Raw genomic sequence first — 18,379 nt, 5'->3', positions numbered from 1 at the left:
AGGTCAGGGAAGATAAGTGGACTAACTTGCTCAAAATGAGTGAAGGTCTTGGCGCTGGAATGAAGGTCTCCTGTGGGCTGATGCTCAGGTCTGTACTTCCCTGGGCACACAAAGATAGGGGGTGGGGTTGGGGTCGGGGAGGGACAGAGCTAGTGAGTGAGGAGTGACGGAACTTATTTCTCCACAGGGAGAAATAAGGAGGGTGTGGAGTTCAACGAAGCCGTTTGGAAATGAACACAGATGAGACAGTCTCTCTTGGGCTGTTATGGAGATTAATGGCCATAGACAAGAGCCCTCACGCATCAGTAAGGGAGAGGATTTCAAAGACCTTTAAAAATCATTGGGAAACATTTCAAAAGGAAAGCGCTCGCAAAGCAACCAGAGGCCCGCCAAACACACTGGCGTATAGCTCACCAGGCGATGCTTGTAATCTAATTGCCTATGAGCAAGAGTTTAAAACAATATTTACGATGTGGAAAAATAGCTCGTGATTTGATTTGTACAGAAGAAACGCGTCTAATGGGTAAATTAGATTTTGATCTCGCTGGCCCAGGTCCTGTGGGTGGAGCCAAGCCCATTGGAGGGGCCGAGGCTCTCCAGCCCTCTACATCCCTTCTAACCCTTCACCCACCCACCTTCCCTCCCCCGCCCCAGCACAGTCCTGCGACAGCTCAGTGTCCTCCTAGGACATGGAAGGCCAGCAGCATCCCCTGTTTATCTTGGGCCTGCCAGTCCTTTAAGCCCCACCTCTTCTTCCAGGAAGCCTTCCCGACTGCTCCAGCCTGCTTTCACTTCAGTTCCAACGATTCTGAAGGTCTGTGACACACAGTCAGGCTTCCATTAGGTAGAGCTGGCTCTTATTTAGACTTTCATTAGCTTGGCTTTTTGTTTATTTATTTATTTTTGCCTCGTGTGCTCTTTCCTAAAGTTTTTTGGATGTTAATTTGCAATCTAGACTTGTTACTTTACTTGCCTTATTTAATATAGGCACTCTGGTGAGTAATAATTGCTTTTGCCTGACAATGGTCCATTCTCCTTATGGAAAGAGTAACCTGATTTCCCCTGGGGAAACTGCCCATCCGAGTTTCAGTCCACGTGGGCAGGGCAGACCAGGGTCCTCCCAGCAGCGGGTGGGCACGTGATGCAGATGTGGCCAATCAAGAGAACCACTCCCAACAGCCACAGTGATTTGTTCAGGGGCGGGTCCATGCTGGGCCAATGAGAGGCCTCCTTGGATGGCAGCTACTCTTAGCTATTTCGAGAGTTTTAAGTTATCTGGAATTGCTAAAGTGGTAGAATCAAAAGCTGAAGCTCTTGGTGGCCATCTGGTCATTCCGTGGAATAAGCTCCCCTGAAAGTGAAGCCAATACCATAGGAAATGGAGAGAGGAACGTAGAAGATCCGCAGTCAAGCACCCGAATCCAGCGGTGGGTGACTCACACACTTTAGTCCAGAACCTACCTCCTTTGTTTTGCCAGTTTGAGTCTCAGTCTTTTACAGAAACCTATCATTCTAACTTGCCCAGTAGGCACAGGACTGATGTCTAGGCACTTCTAGACGAGTAAGCACTTTCGGAACTGAATGCAATTTGTAGACTATCAAAACCAAAACCAAAAGAATATTTCTGGACATAGTTCTGTGACCGAAGCCAGTTTTTCTGGCTTTTCCCCAACGGCCTGCTCTGTGTTGGCTCTTCTAGGTGGTGGGGACACACAGAAGAATCGGAGCAGACCCAGCTCCGGGGAGCTCACAATCTTGGAGGGAAGGTAAGAAAAGCTGTGCCAAACTGCCCTCCGGGGCTGAGAGGAAGAAATACCATGTGCCATGGAGAATCACTACAACCACAGGGCTCCAGAAGCCTCTGGTGCGGGAGCGGGCGAGAGATAAAAGACTGGGCAGGACTTCGTGGAGGCAGTGAGAAGGGCCACTAGGGGAGGGTGACGGAATGAATGGTGAACTTGGTGGCAGTGCCAGGACTATCGGAGTGAGGAGCATTGAGGCCCTTTGCCCCAGACCTCTGGGAAAGAGGGTCCAGAGCTGCTCTTCAGCACCTGACAGAGGTCTGGCTCTCTCGTCCTGTCCACTCTGTAGCAGGTCTCTCAGCTGGGAGATCAGGTGGACTCAGGCAGTGGTTGTCTGGGGACACCTGTGGGCGTTTGGGAGCCAGCTGAGGGTGATGGAGCTTTCCCACCACACAGTGAGGGAGGGCACACAGGTGCCAATGCTTGTCTTCATGAGACAGTCGTGCTCCCCGTGGCATTTATTATCTGAGTCCTTTGTGGCATCAAAACCAATTTTGAGACATTTCTTTGGTATTTCTGTGCTGGGGGCTTTACACTCAACCTCTGTGTTTTCACTTAACAGTGAATCACCCACCTTGGCTCTCATTTTTCTAATGGTGCTTAGAAAGGCTTGAAGCCCTACAACAAGTGCAGGTCTGTCTCACCTAGGTGAGAGAGTCTGCTTGGCACCTGTGGTGATGGCTTACTGGACAGCGAATAGGGCTCAACTCACCTTGTTCAGTCTTCCAGTGCCTACTGTTTACAGAGCCTGCCTCCCTCTTCACTCAGCTGCCAGAGATGGTAAAGAAGCAGGTTGTGGCTGGAAAAATAGACACGTCCGCCATCATTTGATAGAGTGTGGGATGCATGTGATGATATGTGCATGCATCCATCCGCGAAAGGCACAGAGACATGTGCAAAGAACAGTAGGATTAATTCTGTCTTGGTGATCAGGAGAAGCAGAGGTGCTGGCAGCCCTGCAGGACACGGGAGACTGGAAATAACGGTGTCCTTCAAACAGGAAACTTGTTGCACAGCAGAGGTCACATTTAGGTGGCTCCTGAATGCTCTCTGTATGAGGTAGATTCCATCACCCCATTATACAGAGAAGGCAGTTGAGGCTCAGTATGCCTGAGCAACTTGTCAAGGCACAGCAGGGCTAGGATTCAACCCCAGGCTGGGTAATGCAACGTTTGAGCTGCTTTCGTTAAGCCTCACTTCCGTTCGGATATCTTTGGCTATTGAAACTCCTGTTTTCTTGTCATCTTCTAATCCTCAGTAGATGCCAAGTGTCATGGTGCTGGGAGCAGAAGCAGAGACACTCTCCTGCACCCCACCCCCACTTCACAGATCTAAGGAGGCAGACTGGGGAGAGAGCCGGGCTCCTGCCTCTTGGGTCTGGCTCTCCACACTGTCCCACTCCTCTGATTGTGGGGATGGATGTCAGACTTCAAAGGCTGCAGCGCACTGTCTCTCCAATCTCCAGCCCATGAGAAAGCGCCTAAGCCCAGAACAAAGGCCTTTCCAGACCCACGTCACCTGCTCAGCACTTAGCACGGGGCTTAATTAAAGGAAACAGAGCTTCTTAGAGTGAGAGCGAGGAGTGAAGGAGAAAGTCGATCACACTAAAGACACCGCCATTAATAAAGCCAGACTCGCCACTAATATCCCACTTGAATTCAAAACAGGACAAATAATTGGAAATCTGAGCAGGGTGAGTGGTAGGGCCAGTGGTATGGATGACAGAGGTCTGGCAGCTGTGGGAGACCTGTATGGGGACAAAGTTTCTGGAGGGAGTAATTCTGTCTCGAGGCCCAGTGTCCTCTTGGCCGATAGCCATAGGCTGACACCTGGGTCACAGCAGTATCTCACACTGAATAGCACTTGAAATGGGCCAAGCACTGTTCTCAGTTCTTTACAAATGTTAATTAATTTAATCCTTAAAAATATTCCGTCTGTACGTGTTTATATCTATCTGCCTTCCTATCTATCTTTCTATCTTGTTAGTTGATGTGCTTAGTCGCTCATGTCTGACTCTTTGCAACCCCATGGACTATAGCCCACCAGGCTCCTCTGTCCATTGGGATTCTCCAGGCAAGAATACTGGAGTGGGTTACCATGCCCTTCTCCAGGGGATCTTCCCAACCCAGGGTTCGAGCCCAGGTCTCACACATGGCAGGTGGATTCTATCTTAGCTACTGTTATTGACTCTATTTTACAGATGAGGAGACTGAAGCACAGGGGTTAAGTAAGTTGACCAGGCTGAGCTGGGAGTTTGGACTTGTGTGCCATGACCTCACCTGGAAGTCATAGCCATGTGAGCTGGCCTCTCCTTCCTGGCTTGCTGGATAACTGCTGTTCATTCAGCCAGCAAACATTTGTCAGGTATACTCCTTGCTTAGTGATAATAGTAATAACCATTGTGTATGGCTTCTTTTGGAGAAGGCAATGACACCCCACTCTAGTACTCTTGCCTGGAAAATCCCGTGGGTGGAGGAGCCTGGTAGGCTGCAGTCCATGGGGTCGCGAAGAGTCAAACACGACTGAGCAACTGCACTTTCACTTTTCACTTTCATGCATTGGAGAAGGAAATGGCAACCCACTCCAGTGTTCTTGCCTGGAGAATCCCAGGGACAGAGGAGCCTGGTTGGCTGCCGTCTATGGGCTCGCACAGAGTTGGACACGACTGAAGAGACTTAGCAGCAGCAGCATGGGTCCTTTATGCCAGCTATTAAGCACTTTATGTGCATTATCTCCCTTCACCGCCCTGATAACCCATGAGTGTGTGCTTCTATTGTCTCCATGTTACAGGGAGGGACACTGAACCTCAGAGAGGCTAGGTGACTTCCCCTTGGTCCCATGGCTAGTTAGTAGTGGAGACAGGATTCAAACCTACATCTTTTGGCTCAAAACACAGTCCCTTAACCACTGATATTTTTTAAAAATGTTTTTAATTTTAATTTTGGCTATGTCAGGTCTTAGTTGTGGCACACGGGATCTTTGTTGCAGCATGTGAGATCTTTTCGTTGCAGTCTGTGGGCTTAGTTACCCCACGGCATGTGGGAGCTTAGTTCTCTGACCAGGAATGGAACCCATGTCCCCTGCATTGGAAGATTGATTCTTAACCACTGAACCACCAGAGAAGCCTCTCTACTGCTAGTATTGAGTGCTTATTCTCAAAGGGTCCTCGGAAGATGTACTCACAGGTAGTCATAGCTCAGGCTGATAGATGCTGCACACACCTAGATGTGAGCATCCCTAGAGATGGGCAGGAACCAGATATGGCCCACTGAGTACCATTCATTTATGTCTTCAGGCTACAAACCCAGGACACTTCCCTATTCCTACCTAACCCCTTTTCTTCCTTGTCTTTATCCTGTGTGCTCTCCTGCTTATTCATGTGTGTGTGGTTGTGTGTATGTGTGTGTGTGTGCGCGTGCGTGCATGCGCTCAGCCACGTCTGACTCTTTGTGACCCCATGGCCTGTAGCCCTCCAGGCTCCTCTCTCCATGGAGTTTTCCAGGCAAGAATACTGGAGTGGGTTTCCTTGCCCTCCTCCAGGGGAACTTCCTGACCCAGGGTTTGAACCCATGTCTCTTGCATCTGTTGCATTATCAGGCAGATTTTTTACCACTGTACCACTTAGGAAGCCCGTCTCCTTCCCACCTATTCATCCCACAGCCCTAAAGCTGTGGGTGACCACCCTGGGAATTGTGGGCATTCTGGACCCTGTGGTGAGGTTGGGAATGCTTTCTACATAGAGATCTGGCTCCATGCTGGCAGGAAACAGAATTCACATCTGTTTAAGAGGCAACTTAGTAAAATGGAAAGGGCATGGACATTGGAGTCAGACAGGCCTCAGTGTGACTTCTGACTTCTGAGCCTCAGTTTCCCTAACTGTGAAATGGGCCTGCAGGTCCAGAGGAAGGATGGAAAAGACTGGCTGTATGGAGGCCCGGTAAAACCTGAGGCCTCTCTCTGTGGAGAGGGATGGAGAGTAGGGAGAGGGTCAAAGCCTGTGAACTGTGGAGACCACAGGGAGGGGAGCACGGCCTCCTTTCCTTAGCCCATCATATTGGAATGAGGGGCTCCTTAGAACTGGAGGTGAGCATATTTAGGGAAAATGAGAGGAGATATGGGCACAGAGGTGGAAACTTAGGGCCTCACTGCTCTGACAGTGCTGAAGGCCGGAAATGGCACCTAATCCAGGAGACACAGGTCACCTCACGCATAGGGCCATGGCATTGTTATGATGGGTCAGGGCATGTTTCAATTTTAGATCATTGTCATGCAGGAATCCAAGGCCAGAAGCTTAAAGAGTCTCCTTCCCCTGTGATCCTGTCTCCTTGCTCTTATTGGCCCTAGAGAAAAAGCTCACACTTCTGATCTGAAGTGTTCTCATTTCACCCACATGGTAATGCTGATGGGGCTGCCTTGGGGTGTTCTGTGGGTGAGGGACAGAGAAGATGAGAGAGTGAAGGGGCTACAGTGGGGTGAGTAGTCTGCACAAACAGAAGGCTCTGAGATCTCTCCTGATACTAAATCTAATGACTCTGACCTCTGAATAGTCCAGCTATGATGGCCAGTGACAGAGAGTTTGTGCCAAGGACCAGAACTGGATATATACTTTACCCATAAATAGAAGTAGATTCAGTGGAGTGCTGGGAAATGTTTAACAGCAACTTTCTGGGGATGGGGAGATGCTCTAATTTGTAGCATTTGGCCATTTCTCTGGTGTAAATGAGCTTTCCTGGTAGTTCAGCTGGTAAAGAATCTGCCTGCAATGCGGGAGACCCCAACTCTATTCCTGGGTCGGGAAGATCCCTTGGAGAAGGAATAGGCTAACCACTCTAGTATTCTTGGGCTCCTCTGGTGGCTCAGCTGGTAAAGAATCCACCAGCAATGCAGGAGACCTGGATTCGATCCCTGGGTTGGGAAGATCCCCTGGAGAAGGGAATGGCTACCCACTCCAGTATTCTGGCCTGGAGAATTCCATGGACTGTATAGTCAATGGGGTTGCAAAGAGTCAGACAGGACTGAGTGACTTTCTCTTTCACGGATATAAATACTCCCACCAAGGCTGATCACAAGCTACCACCCCGACATCACTCAATGTTAAGCTGGGTGCTAGTAGCTGCTTCTCAGGAGCCCATACACACTGGCTGCAGCACACTTGTGGGCAGATTCACCAGAAGGCAGAGGAGGTTCAAGCTCCAGGTTGTCTCACTTGTGGGGATCCCATACAGTGTGTTTTCATTTTGATATGTGTTTGTACAGTTTCCAGAAGTTAGATATAATAACGGCCTTGGTTAAGATTCCTCCCTCATCACTCTGGCTTGTATCGGATGGCTTGGAGTAGCCCATGAACATATTGTAATTACTTTGTTCATTTTAAATATAAATTCATTTTTGTACCTAATTTTGATTTGTAATTTTATTTCCCTTTTCTAAAGAGGGCCTTGAAACTTATATATCCTTCCAGCCTCAAAGCATGGATCCTCTCTGGGACTTAATTAGATTGCAACTCATCCTTCAGAAAATGTTTGTGATTATTGTTCTGTACCTTAGAGTCACACTGGTGTATGCAAATTTATCATTGATTAATTTGGTCTAGATTAGCTTACTAGAATGCCACTTGCATTATGTCAGAGTTCTACTCGAAACCCTCATGGGTCCCCGCTTGATCCTTTAAACTGGATTTTAAGATTCTCTATAGATTGGCCCTCTCATCTCCTTTCTGAAAATATCTCCTTTACTTCTAGTGTATCTCCTCAATAAAACTTTTTCCCTTGTGACTTTTTAGATTATTTTCTCTGCCTAGATCACCTTTTTTGTCCCCTCACTTTTGGATTTTACCAAATCCTTTTTCTGTGTCTGTTGAATAGTCGTGTGTGTGTGTGTGTGTGTGTGTGTGTTTTAAATTTGGTCCTCTCTCCAAGCCAGGCTTCAGCAATATGTGAGCCATGAACTTCCAGATGTTCAAGCTGGTTTTAGAATAGGCAGAGGAACCACAGATCAAATTGCCAACATCCGCTGGATCATGGAAAAGCAAGAGAGTTCCAAAAAAACATCTATTTCTGCTTTATTGACTATGCCAAAGCCTTTGACTGTGTGGATCACAATAAAATGTGAAAATTCTGAAAGAGAAGGGAATACCAGAACACTTGACCTGCCTCTTGAGAAACCTATATGCAGGTCAGGAAACAACAGTTAGAACTGTATATGGAACTTATTTATTTGGAACAGACTGGTTCCAAATAGGAAAAGGAGTCCATCAAGGCTGTATATTGTCACCCTGCTTATTTAACTTATATGCAGAGTACATCATGAGAAACGCTGGACTGGAAGAAGCACAAGCTGGAATCAAGATTGCCAGGGGAAATATCAATAACCTCAGATATGCAGATGACACCACCTTTATGGCAGAAAGTGAAGAGGAACTAAAAAACCTCTTGATGAAAGTGAAAGAAGAGAGTGAAAAAGTTGGCTTAAAGCTCAACATTCAGAAAACTGAGATCATGGCATCTGGTCCCATTACTTCATGGCAAATAGATGGGGAAACAGTGGAAGCAGTGGCTGACTTTATTTTTCTGGGCTCCAAAATCACTGCAGATGGTGATTGCAGCCATGAAATTAAAAGACGCTTACTCCTTGGAAGGAAAGTTATGACCCACCTAGACAGCATATTAAAACGCAGAGATATTACTTTGCCAACAAAGGTCCGTCTAGTCAAGGCTATGGTTTTTCCATTAGTCATGTATAGATGTGAGTGTTGGACTGTGAAGAAGGCTGAGTGCTGAAGAATTGATGCTTTTGGACTGTGGTGTTGGAGAAGACTCTTGAGAGTCCTTTGGACTGCAAGGAGATCCAACCAGTCCATCCTAAAGGAGATCAGTCCTGAGTGTTCATTGGTAGGACTAATGTTGAAGCTGAAACTCCAATACTTTGGCCATCTGATGCGAAGAGCTGACTCATTAGCAAAGACCCTGATGCTGGGAAAGATTGAGGGCAGGAGGAGAAGGGGACGACAGAGGATGAGACGGTTGGATGGCATCACCAACTCAATGGACATGGGTTTGGATGGACTCCAGGAGTTGGTGATGGACAGGGAGGCCTGGAGTTCTGTGGTTCATGGGGTCGCAGAGAGTGGGACACGACTGAGCAACTGAACTGAACCATATTAATATGGTGTGTTACATTCATTGATTTTGACATATTTAACTTCGCTTTCCTGGAATAAATTCTGCTTGATTGTCATGTATAATCCTTTTTATTTGTTGCTAGATTCAGTTTGCTAGTGTTCTGTTGAGAGATTTTGGATCTGTATTCATAAGAGATAGTGATTTATAGTTTTCTTGTGAAAACTTGGTTTTGGTATTGAGGAAATTCTGCTGCTGCTGCTGCTGCGTTGCTTCAGTCATGTCCAACTCTGTGCGACCCCGATAGACTAAAGCCCACCAGGCTCCCCTGTCCCTGGGATTCTCCAGGCAAGAACACTGGAGTGGGAATGCATTTCATGCATTTCCAAGGCATGAAAGTGAAAAGTGAAAGTGAAGTTGCTCAGTTGTGTTTGACTCTTAGTGACCGCGTGGACTGCAGCCTACCAGGCTCCTCTGCCCATGGGATTTTCCAGGCAAGAGTACTGGAGTGGGGTGCCACTGCCTTCTCCAGAGGAAATTCTAGTCTCACATAATTGGAAAGTGTTCCTGCCTCTTCTATTTTGGGGAAGATTTTGTGAAGGATTGCTATTAATTATTCTTTCAGTAATTGGTAGAATGCACCAGCGAAGCCATCTGCAGCTGGATGTTTCTTTGTGAGAAGTTTTAAAATGATTAACTCTCTTTTTTTGTTATAGTCTATTCAGAAGGCAGTGGCACCCCACTCCAGTACTCTTGCCTGGAAAATCCCATGGGCGGAGGAGCCTGGTAGGCTGCAGTCCATGGGGTCGCTAAGAGTCGGACATGACTGAGAGACTTCACTTTCACTTTTCACTTTCATGCATTGGAGAAGGAAATGGCAACCCACTCCAGTGTTCTTGCCTTGAGAATCCCAGGGATGGGGGAGCCTGGTTGGCTGCCGTCTATGGGGTCGCACAGAGTCAGACATGACTGAAGTGACTTAGCAGCATTCAGATTTCTATTTCTTCTTGGGTCAGTTTGGATAGTTGTCTTTCTAGGAATTTGTTTCAATAAAATTATCTAATTTGTTGGCATATGGTCATTTGTAGTATTTACTTAGAGTCCTTTTTATTTCTGTAAGGTAACCTGTTAGTGATGTCTCCTCTTTCATTTCTGATTTTAGTTATTTGAGCTTTCTCCCTTTTTTTCTTGGCCTGGCTAGCTAAAAGTTTGCCAATTTTGTTGATCTTTTCAAAGAATAACTTTTGGATTGTTGATTTTTTTCTATTGTTTTTCTAATCTCTATCTTCACTGTCTTTAGTTCCGTCTGCTTGCTTTGGGTTTAGTTTGCTTTTCTTTTTCCAGGAAAAAGTACTGGAAAATACCCTCAAAACTATGTAATATAATATGTTTTAGAAGATTGATTTAAGTCCCAAAGTTGAAAAAAATACATTACAAGGTAAGATGGGAGTCACACCTGTGCAGATTACTGAAAGGTAGCAGAAATGGCCCCGTGAACACTCACCTTCATTATCTGCCTCCAGCCTATGTAAAAGACCATCTAGATCTGAAAGGAACTCAGGAGTTTTTGTGTCCTCTCTGTCTACTACTCCATGGGGGCAGTGGGAATGCCCTCCCCAAACAGGTTAATAGGGCTTCAGAAGTACTTACAGAAGTTAGGAATGAGCTGTCGGAGGGAAAGTCCAACACCAGGCCCTGGCGAAATATTTGCCAAGCTTCAGAAACCCATAGGCTATTTTGCTTCATGAAGCAAAGGGAAGGCAGCGAGATTGATTATGGCATACATCCCCTGGAGTTGGGGGATGATTTTGAACATGGAGACTGCCGCCTTTTTCCCAAGGACTTGAAGGTTAGCTGGAGAGGCCCATGGAGGTGGGGGAGGGGCAGTGGCAGTATAGCAGCCTCACATGAGAGTTTCCTGTGGGCCGTGTGAATGCAGAGGGAGGTACCAGGACTCAAACTTTCTTGACAGGACCTGCCTTCTGGGACAAGGGAAGCTGAGCAGTATGTGACTATGAGGAGAACAGCTTAGGGGGCACTGAGAAAGGGGTTGAAGAGGTCAGGGGGTGCACAGCCATCCTTAGGAAGCTATACTGTGCTGAGAGTGGGTGTCTGTAAGCACCTACAGAAGCATTCCCAGTGGATAGATGGGGTGGTTAATGTTTTGATGTCTGACGTTATAGAAGGTGAAACGTTCAGCCAGTAATGTCTTAGAACCACAATCAGAGGCTCCTTCTCTCTGCGTCACCCATGTGGACCCTGTGGCCCATTCAGCCCCTTCAGTATCCAGGTAGGTTATGACATAATTAGTAAGCCCTCTTAAGAGCTTTGCGTGACAAAGAACATCATACAGAAGGGGGTTGATTTTGCTGGTTGCTGTGCCCCTCCTCCACTGCTTGGGCATCAAAAACAGGAGATCCTGAGGGCTAGCCTCCCCATTGTATAGACAGGGTGGCCAGGGCCCAGAGAGGGGAAAGGCTTTGCCAAAGACGATATGGGCAGGCTGTGTGGGAGGCTGCCTACCCTTCCAGCTCCTGGAAATGAGGAAGCTATGGCCCTTCCCTGGTCCTTCAACACAGACAGCTCTAATTATAAAAGGATTCAACTTGAGGGGGAAAACAGGGAGAGGATGAAATGTAGACTCTGAATTTCATTTTCATCATCAGACGTTTCTCAGGGAAAATGATATTTCCAGCCTAGACAGGGAAGTGGAAGTGGGCTGTACTCATGTCTGGAAGTTGTGGAAAATGCTTTATTTTAACTCAGTTCCCCCAGCAGTCATTCTCATCTATTCTAAACTGCCAATCAACCTTCCAGCAAAGGAAAACACACACACACCTCTGCACAAATGGCTTTGATTAGGCTTAGCTGTAGGTTTAAGAAAATTTAATCATCTTAACCTGTTTAGTCTTTTTCCCTGATGAAAATCATCAGTCAGATTCCAGCATGAGCCAGTTAGAACTGAGCTGCTGTCAGCACCGTTGTTTATGTTAATACGTTATAGGCATGAAATGGAGGAAAGCAGAGTTATGAGAAAAGGTCCTGAGTGAATTAGGAGCGTAGGAGTCTGTGGCAGGCCCCTGAGGCCCATAGGCAGGCCTCTGGACGGGCTGTTTGTTTACAGGTCTAAGATAGAACCTCCTCTACCTCTTGGAAAGGATATTTCTCTCGGTGGTTGGATCCCGCCTTTGACAGAACTGAAGGTCTAGAACCTATCAATACCATTTGCTAGCTATGTGACCCCAGACAAGTTGCTTAACCTCTCTAAATGTGGTTTACTCATCTGAGAAATGGGGCTAACAGGAGTGATTAGCCTACTGGATGGCTTTACCGTTATGTGGGCCTGGTGGTTAGTGAATGCCCAGTTAAATGCTCCCTGACATCAGTGTTAATCCCTTTTCCCTGACACCAGCCAGCTCCTTCATGGTACTCTCACCCCATGCCCCAGACTCTGTGGGCATTGGCCAATGGGGAATACCTGCTAGATGTGAAGTGGTCTTCTTGGGACAGATTGAAAAGGCCCTAAATCTGGAGCTTTGACCCACCTGTGTCATGAGGACCTAGGTGACCTTAGGGGAATCACTGCTTCTTTGGATCTTGGTTTCTCAGTCAGTCAGATGAGCCCACTCCTGTCATCAACATCCACCCCCTCTTCCTCCTAGAAAAAAATCCCACTTCCACCCAGCTAAAGAGCTGCACTTCTAGGTGTGGCCATGTGACTATTTTGAAATCCAAAGGAAATGTTATATGGAACTTCTAGAAAGTCTCCTAAAAAGGATGGAGAAGAAAGAAGCAAATGTCTACCAGCATGTGAATAAACAATGGACCATTCATACTGTGGACTATCACTCAGTAATAAAAAGGAACAAACCACTGATATAAACAACAACATGGGTAAACCGCAAAAGCACTATGGTGAGTGAAAGAATTCAGACACAGAAGAGTAAATAGTAAATTACTGCATTTGTATAAAGTTCTAAAGCAGGAAATGTCAAAGGGGACACTGACTACAGGAACATGAGAGAACTTTCTAGGGAGGTGAAAGTGAAAGTGTTCATTGCTCAGTTGTGTTTGGCCCCATGGACTGTAACCCACCAAGCTCCTTTGTCTGAGGGAGTTCTCCAGGGAAGAATACTGGAGTGGGTTGCTATTTCCTTCTCCAGGGGATCTTCCTAACCTAGGGATTGAACCCAGATCCCCTATATTGCAGGCATATTCTTTACCATCTGAGCCACCCAGGGAAGCCCTCTAGGGAGATGGGAATGTTGTATGTCTTAATTGCAATGGTGATTACATGGGTATTTAAATTTGTCAGAATTTACAAAACTATTTAACATATATGCATTTTATTTTAGATAAATTATACCTCAGTAAATTCTTTTTTTTTTTTTTAACAACAACAACTTAAAGAGCTGCCTTGTTTACAGATGTGATGGCTGGAGCTCTAGCAGCCGTCTTTGGACATGAAGATGATTGCAGAGCAGTGAACTGGAGGGAGCCTGGGTCCCTGCCAACTTTATGAAGTCATTTTAATCAGACCTAGGCTGCCTGATGCTGAGTTTCTTTTGTGTGAGAGAGAAACTTTTATTTAGTGAAAGTCATGTTAACTTTTGCTATTGATCATGTGATCAACATGCAGTTGAACCAAGTCCAGACAGAAAGACAATGCCTGTAGGGTAATAGAAGGGCAAAAAAAGAAAAATGATTAGAACAGTTTTGAGACTGTTATTACTACTCTGATTATTATCTATCCCCTCTTCTTTCTCACCCTGATGTGCTGCTGAGGAGTAGGCGAAGTGGAAACGTGGGACTGGGACAGCTTTCTCTTGGGGCCATCTACCAGACTGAACCCAGGAAGACCCAGCCTCGTGCCTCACCTTCCCACCTCCTCTGCCTACCCCTTTCTAGCTCCTCACCCCACTCACAAGGGGGATATAGACCTGAAACTAGAGAATGGGTCTTGAAGAGCTTTTATATACATGACTTTGGGGTAGGGTTGCCTGACTCACATGGGAATGAGCCTCTTCTTCACAGGGTGGGTTCTCCTCTCTCAAAATGGAGAATTCTGTAGCCCAGAGATGCACAAGATCTGGTCCAGGCTGCCACTGGCAGGCCAGTCTGATCAGAGACATGGTCACTTCCATGAGTTGGGGTCAGATTCAGCTCCAGGAGGTGGTGGGAGGTGGAGGAGGTGGGAGGTCCCAAGGATGCCCCAGCAGGCTGGAGGAGAAGGTGGACTGGTCACCTTGAGGCTGGGCCCAGAGCTTGCCTCTCCTTTTCCATGCTACATGCCAATCATGGCATGTCAAAATGTGCCTGAGAGGGGAGCTAGTGGCATCTGTCCAGTACAGGCCAGAGTGTAAAAAGAGATGGGCCATGGGTGCCCTGAGATGTATGGCAGCAGAGTGGGAGTGCTGTTCCCTAGACCTCAGCAGAGTGGGCACACTTCTCATCTTAGGCCAGGTGCAGGGGAGGAGGTCCTGGTGTTCCTCCAAACCCACACATGCATGCACTTACATGCACACTTACACACACAGACTCTCACATACTTCCCCTGTGCACACACATGGATATATACACCCAGGCATATACAGTCTGTACACATGCAAGCACACACCACACTGAACATCTCTGAAGCCCTGAAGAGCTTCTCACCCCTTCTTGCATATGAGCCTTCATGTGGATGATCCCCCCTACCAGCAACCCACTTGCTTCCCCCACTTCATCTGCATAGACGCCTACTGAAGGATTCTGCTGAACGCCACTTTCCCAGCGAGACAGCAGCACACCTGCCTGCCAGAGACCATCCCTGCCCCGTGCAGCTCTGCTCCAAGCCCTCACAATACTCACTGTAATAACAGCTTTTAAGTCTATCTGCTCTGACAAACTGTGACCTTTGTAAGGACAGGGCCTGCCCAACTTGGTCACCCTGTACCCCAGCACCAGGCCTAGTGCTTAATAGGTGCTCAAACAATGTAGATTGAATGGATAAATATCCACGTTCATCCATCTATATCTGCTTCTCCCACATGACTGGGAGCTCCTGGAGAGTGTGGACATGTCTTGAATGACCCTGTGGAGATGCTCAAAAGTGCTTGTTGAAGAAATGAATAAATGATTGCCTATTCCCAATTCTCTCTCTCTCTCTCTCTCTGTCACACACACACACTGAAATTCTGAAACAGTCCTCATCACCCAGACTTGTGTAGTAAATTAAAGATGGCTACATCTTCTTTCTTACTGTTCTTTTTTTTATTTTTAAAAAAAATTTAGTTATTTTAGTTATTTTACTTTACAATATTGTATTGGTTTTGCCATACATTGACTTGAATCCACCATGGGTGTACATGTGTTCCCCATCCTGAACCCACCTCCCACCTCCCATCCCTCTGGGTCATCCCAGTGCCCCAGCCCCGAGCACCCTGTCTCATGCATCCAACCTGGACTGGCGATTGGTTTCACATATGATAATTTACATGTTTCAATGCCATTCTTCCATATCATCCTGCCCTCGCCCTCTCCCACAGAGTCCAAAAGACTGTTCAATACATCTGTGTCTCTTTTGCTGTCTCGCATACAGGGTTATCATTTCTTACTGTTCTAATTGAGAGTGGTGTCTAACTGCCTTTCCCTTGAGTCTGGGTTGGCCATTAGTGACTGAGGATTCAGCAGAGATGATGTCCTGGACTTCTGAGGCTAGATCATAGGAAGTCTTGTGGTCTCTGCCTGGACATTTGGGAACATTTATTCTTTGAACCCAGCCACCATGCCATGAGGAAGCCCCAGCCAGTAGGTGGCAGTGACTTTCCAGCCTTGAAGGTTATCTTGGACGTGGATCCTCCAGCCCTTGTTGAGTTGCCCCAGCTGGTGAGCAAATATGAACTTTCCCCACCAAGCTCTACCTATATTGCATATTCATAAGCAAAATTAATGATAATTGCTGTTATAAGCCACTAAGTTTGGGGGTGGTTCATTATGCAGCAGTATATAAATAGAGCAGCTTCAGTGCATGTGAGAGGAAGTGCTAAAGTCTCTTAAGGGAATGCTGGAAGTCTGCCAAGATTACATCCCTGGATCCCTCCTACTGGGGAAGGAGCAGATTGTCTGGGACCCGCAAATTTGCCTCGTATAGGAAGCCAGGGTGGATGAGAGGGCAGCTCCCCGCAGGGATGGGCAGAGAATACTGGGGGCTCTCATCACTGTGTGGATCAGAGGCCATGTGAGGGCCTCGTACATTCTCCCTGGCTCTCACATTCACACATGTACTTTAAGCAGGACTCAGAAGCTAGAGTTAAAAGCTCTCCATGCTGAGAACACTAGAATCCATTTTTCTTCCTGCATCCATCAGTCACTCTACCTCTCTGATGCCCCCCGGCCCTGCCAGGAGCAAGAGGATGGGAAGCGCTGGTCAGAGCTGGGGGAGGAGAGCAGGCTGTGTACACGGGTTTGTGAAAAGCCACCTGCTGTGAGCTCAGCATTCACTGTGCTGGCAGCTTTGGCAAGATCTGCTGTGCTAATGTGCATCCTTCCATGGCCATGGTGGGTCTGCTGGGTGAGGGGTCTGCATGCCCCTAGGAACCTGTGAGTGTGGCTGCCCATCTCACAGCTGAACATATGCATCCTTGACCTGCCTTGTACAGCCTGGTCTCTAGAGTACAGAGGGGGCTCTCTCAAGGGAGTGAGAGCCTCTCTTTATGCCTATGGGCAGGGGGAGGGGAGTGTGTGTGTGGGGAGTCCCTGACTGACAGTATTCTGGAATGGAAATCAGAGTCACTCCTTCACTCAAACTGTGTCCTCTCCAGGTGGGACAAATGGAGAGAGGAACATGGAAGCATATACAGTGCTGCTGCTGCTGCTGCTGCTAAGTTGCCTCAGTCGTGTCCAACTCTGTGCGACCCCATAGATGGCAGCCCACCAGGCTCCCCCGTCCCTGGGATTCTCCAGGCAAGAACACTGGAGTGGGTTGCCATTTCCTTCTCCAATGCATGAAAGTGAAAAGTGAAAGTGAAGTCACTCGGTCATGTCTGACTCTTAGCGACCCCATGGACTGCAGCCTACCAGGGGGATTTTCCAGGCAAGAGTACTGGAGTGGGGTGCCATTGCCATGTGTAAAATAGATAACCAATGGTATTTGCTATATGACTCAGGGAACTCAAACTGGGGCTCTGTGACAGCTTAAAGGGGTGGGAGGGAGGGGACACATGTATATCTATGGCTGACTTATGTTGTTGTATGGCAGAGGCCAACACAATATTGTGAAACAATTTTCTTCAATTAAAAATAAATCATATAGAACAGACTTTTGGACTCTGTGGGAGAAGGTGAGAGTGGGATGATGTGAGAGAATAGCATTGAAACATGTATATTACCATATGTGAAATAGGTCACCAGTTCAAGTTCAGTGCATGAAACAGGGCACTCAAAGCTGATGCACTGGGACAACCCAGAGGGATGGGATGGGGAGGGAGATGGGAGGGGGGTTCAAGATGGGGGACACGTGTACACCCATGGCTGATTCATGTCAATGTATGGCAAAAACCACTACAATATTGTAAAGCAATTAGCCTCCAATTAAAGTAAATTAATTGAAAAAAAGCAGTGAAAATCCCCCTAAATAAATAAACAAATAAATCAGATTGTAAATCTTTAAGGAAGAAAAAATTTAAGATTCTTCCTAATATGTTACATAGTAAGTGTGATCTGTGATATTCCAAGGGATGGGGATCTACTGTTTTAAGTCATTAATACATTAGCAGTAGTTTATTCATTCATTTCTATCAAGGGGAGGGAAAGAGCAACAATGAGAATTAAGTATGGGGGAGAGTTACTGAAAAGAAGAAAGAGAAGGGAAAGTGGTATTTTAGAAAAATATTTGCCAGCAGCCCAAATTTGCTTAAATCCATCTTTGAGACAGGGAATGTTTTATATTTTACCCAAAATGTCTGTGGAGGTCTCATTTCTGAAGCAGTGATGCCTTTTTTTTTTTTTTGGCTGCTCTGTGGCTTGAGAGATCTTAGTTCCCCACCCAGGAATCAAACTTGTGCCCACTGCAGTGGAAGCATGGAGTCCTAACCACTGGACTGCCCGGGAGTCCCAATGATGCCTTAAATGTCCTGAACAACTTTTCAGATGAAAACAACAATATATCAGATAAAATGTTTTTAAAATTATACTACTGAGCTGGCAAGAAAGTAAGGAATCAGAGATTGAAACTGAATGAAGAGTGTGGACATAGGCATGGGGCACAGTGCTGGCTTTTGTTTCAGGATCTTAAGGCTCCCTGTTGATGCTGAGTGGGGAATGGGAGAATATAGGTAAATCCTAGGGCCTGCCCAAGTGGGCAGTTTAAAGAATCTCCATGTGGAGCGGGGCCCCAAAGGCTACACCATCAGTATAAGAGTAACCAGGAAATGAACTTCACTCCATAGAAGTGAGAGCAAGGACAACCTGGCCCTGTGC

The 18,379-nt window shown here is 46.8% G+C and overlaps 1 long non-coding RNA gene across 3 annotated transcripts in view; it reads left to right on the top strand.

The window, feature by feature from the left end:
- LOC138991284 (uncharacterized) overlaps positions 1-17,086 on the top strand; it is a 143,989-nt gene extending 126,903 nt beyond the window's left edge. The window contains exons 3-4 of one of the 3 annotated variants that reach the window (XR_011467311.1): positions 1,700-1,766; positions 16,723-17,086. This is a non-coding gene — a long non-coding RNA (uncharacterized lncRNA). Of the gene's footprint in view, positions 1-1,699; positions 1,767-7,724; positions 9,056-16,722 lie in introns of those variants that run through there. The other 2 variants (XR_011467314.1, XR_011467315.1) reach the window with 2 other exon arrangements.
- Positions 17,087-18,379: the final 1,293 nt, after the last annotated feature.

Source organism: Bos mutus, chromosome 1 (assembly GCF_027580195.1).
Source record: "Bos mutus isolate GX-2022 chromosome 1, NWIPB_WYAK_1.1, whole genome shotgun sequence".
Lineage (NCBI taxonomy): Eukaryota > Metazoa > Chordata > Mammalia > Artiodactyla > Bovidae > Bos > Bos mutus.
The sequence above is the reverse complement of the archived record's forward strand: the minus strand, read 5'-3'. Positions and strand labels throughout refer to the sequence as shown.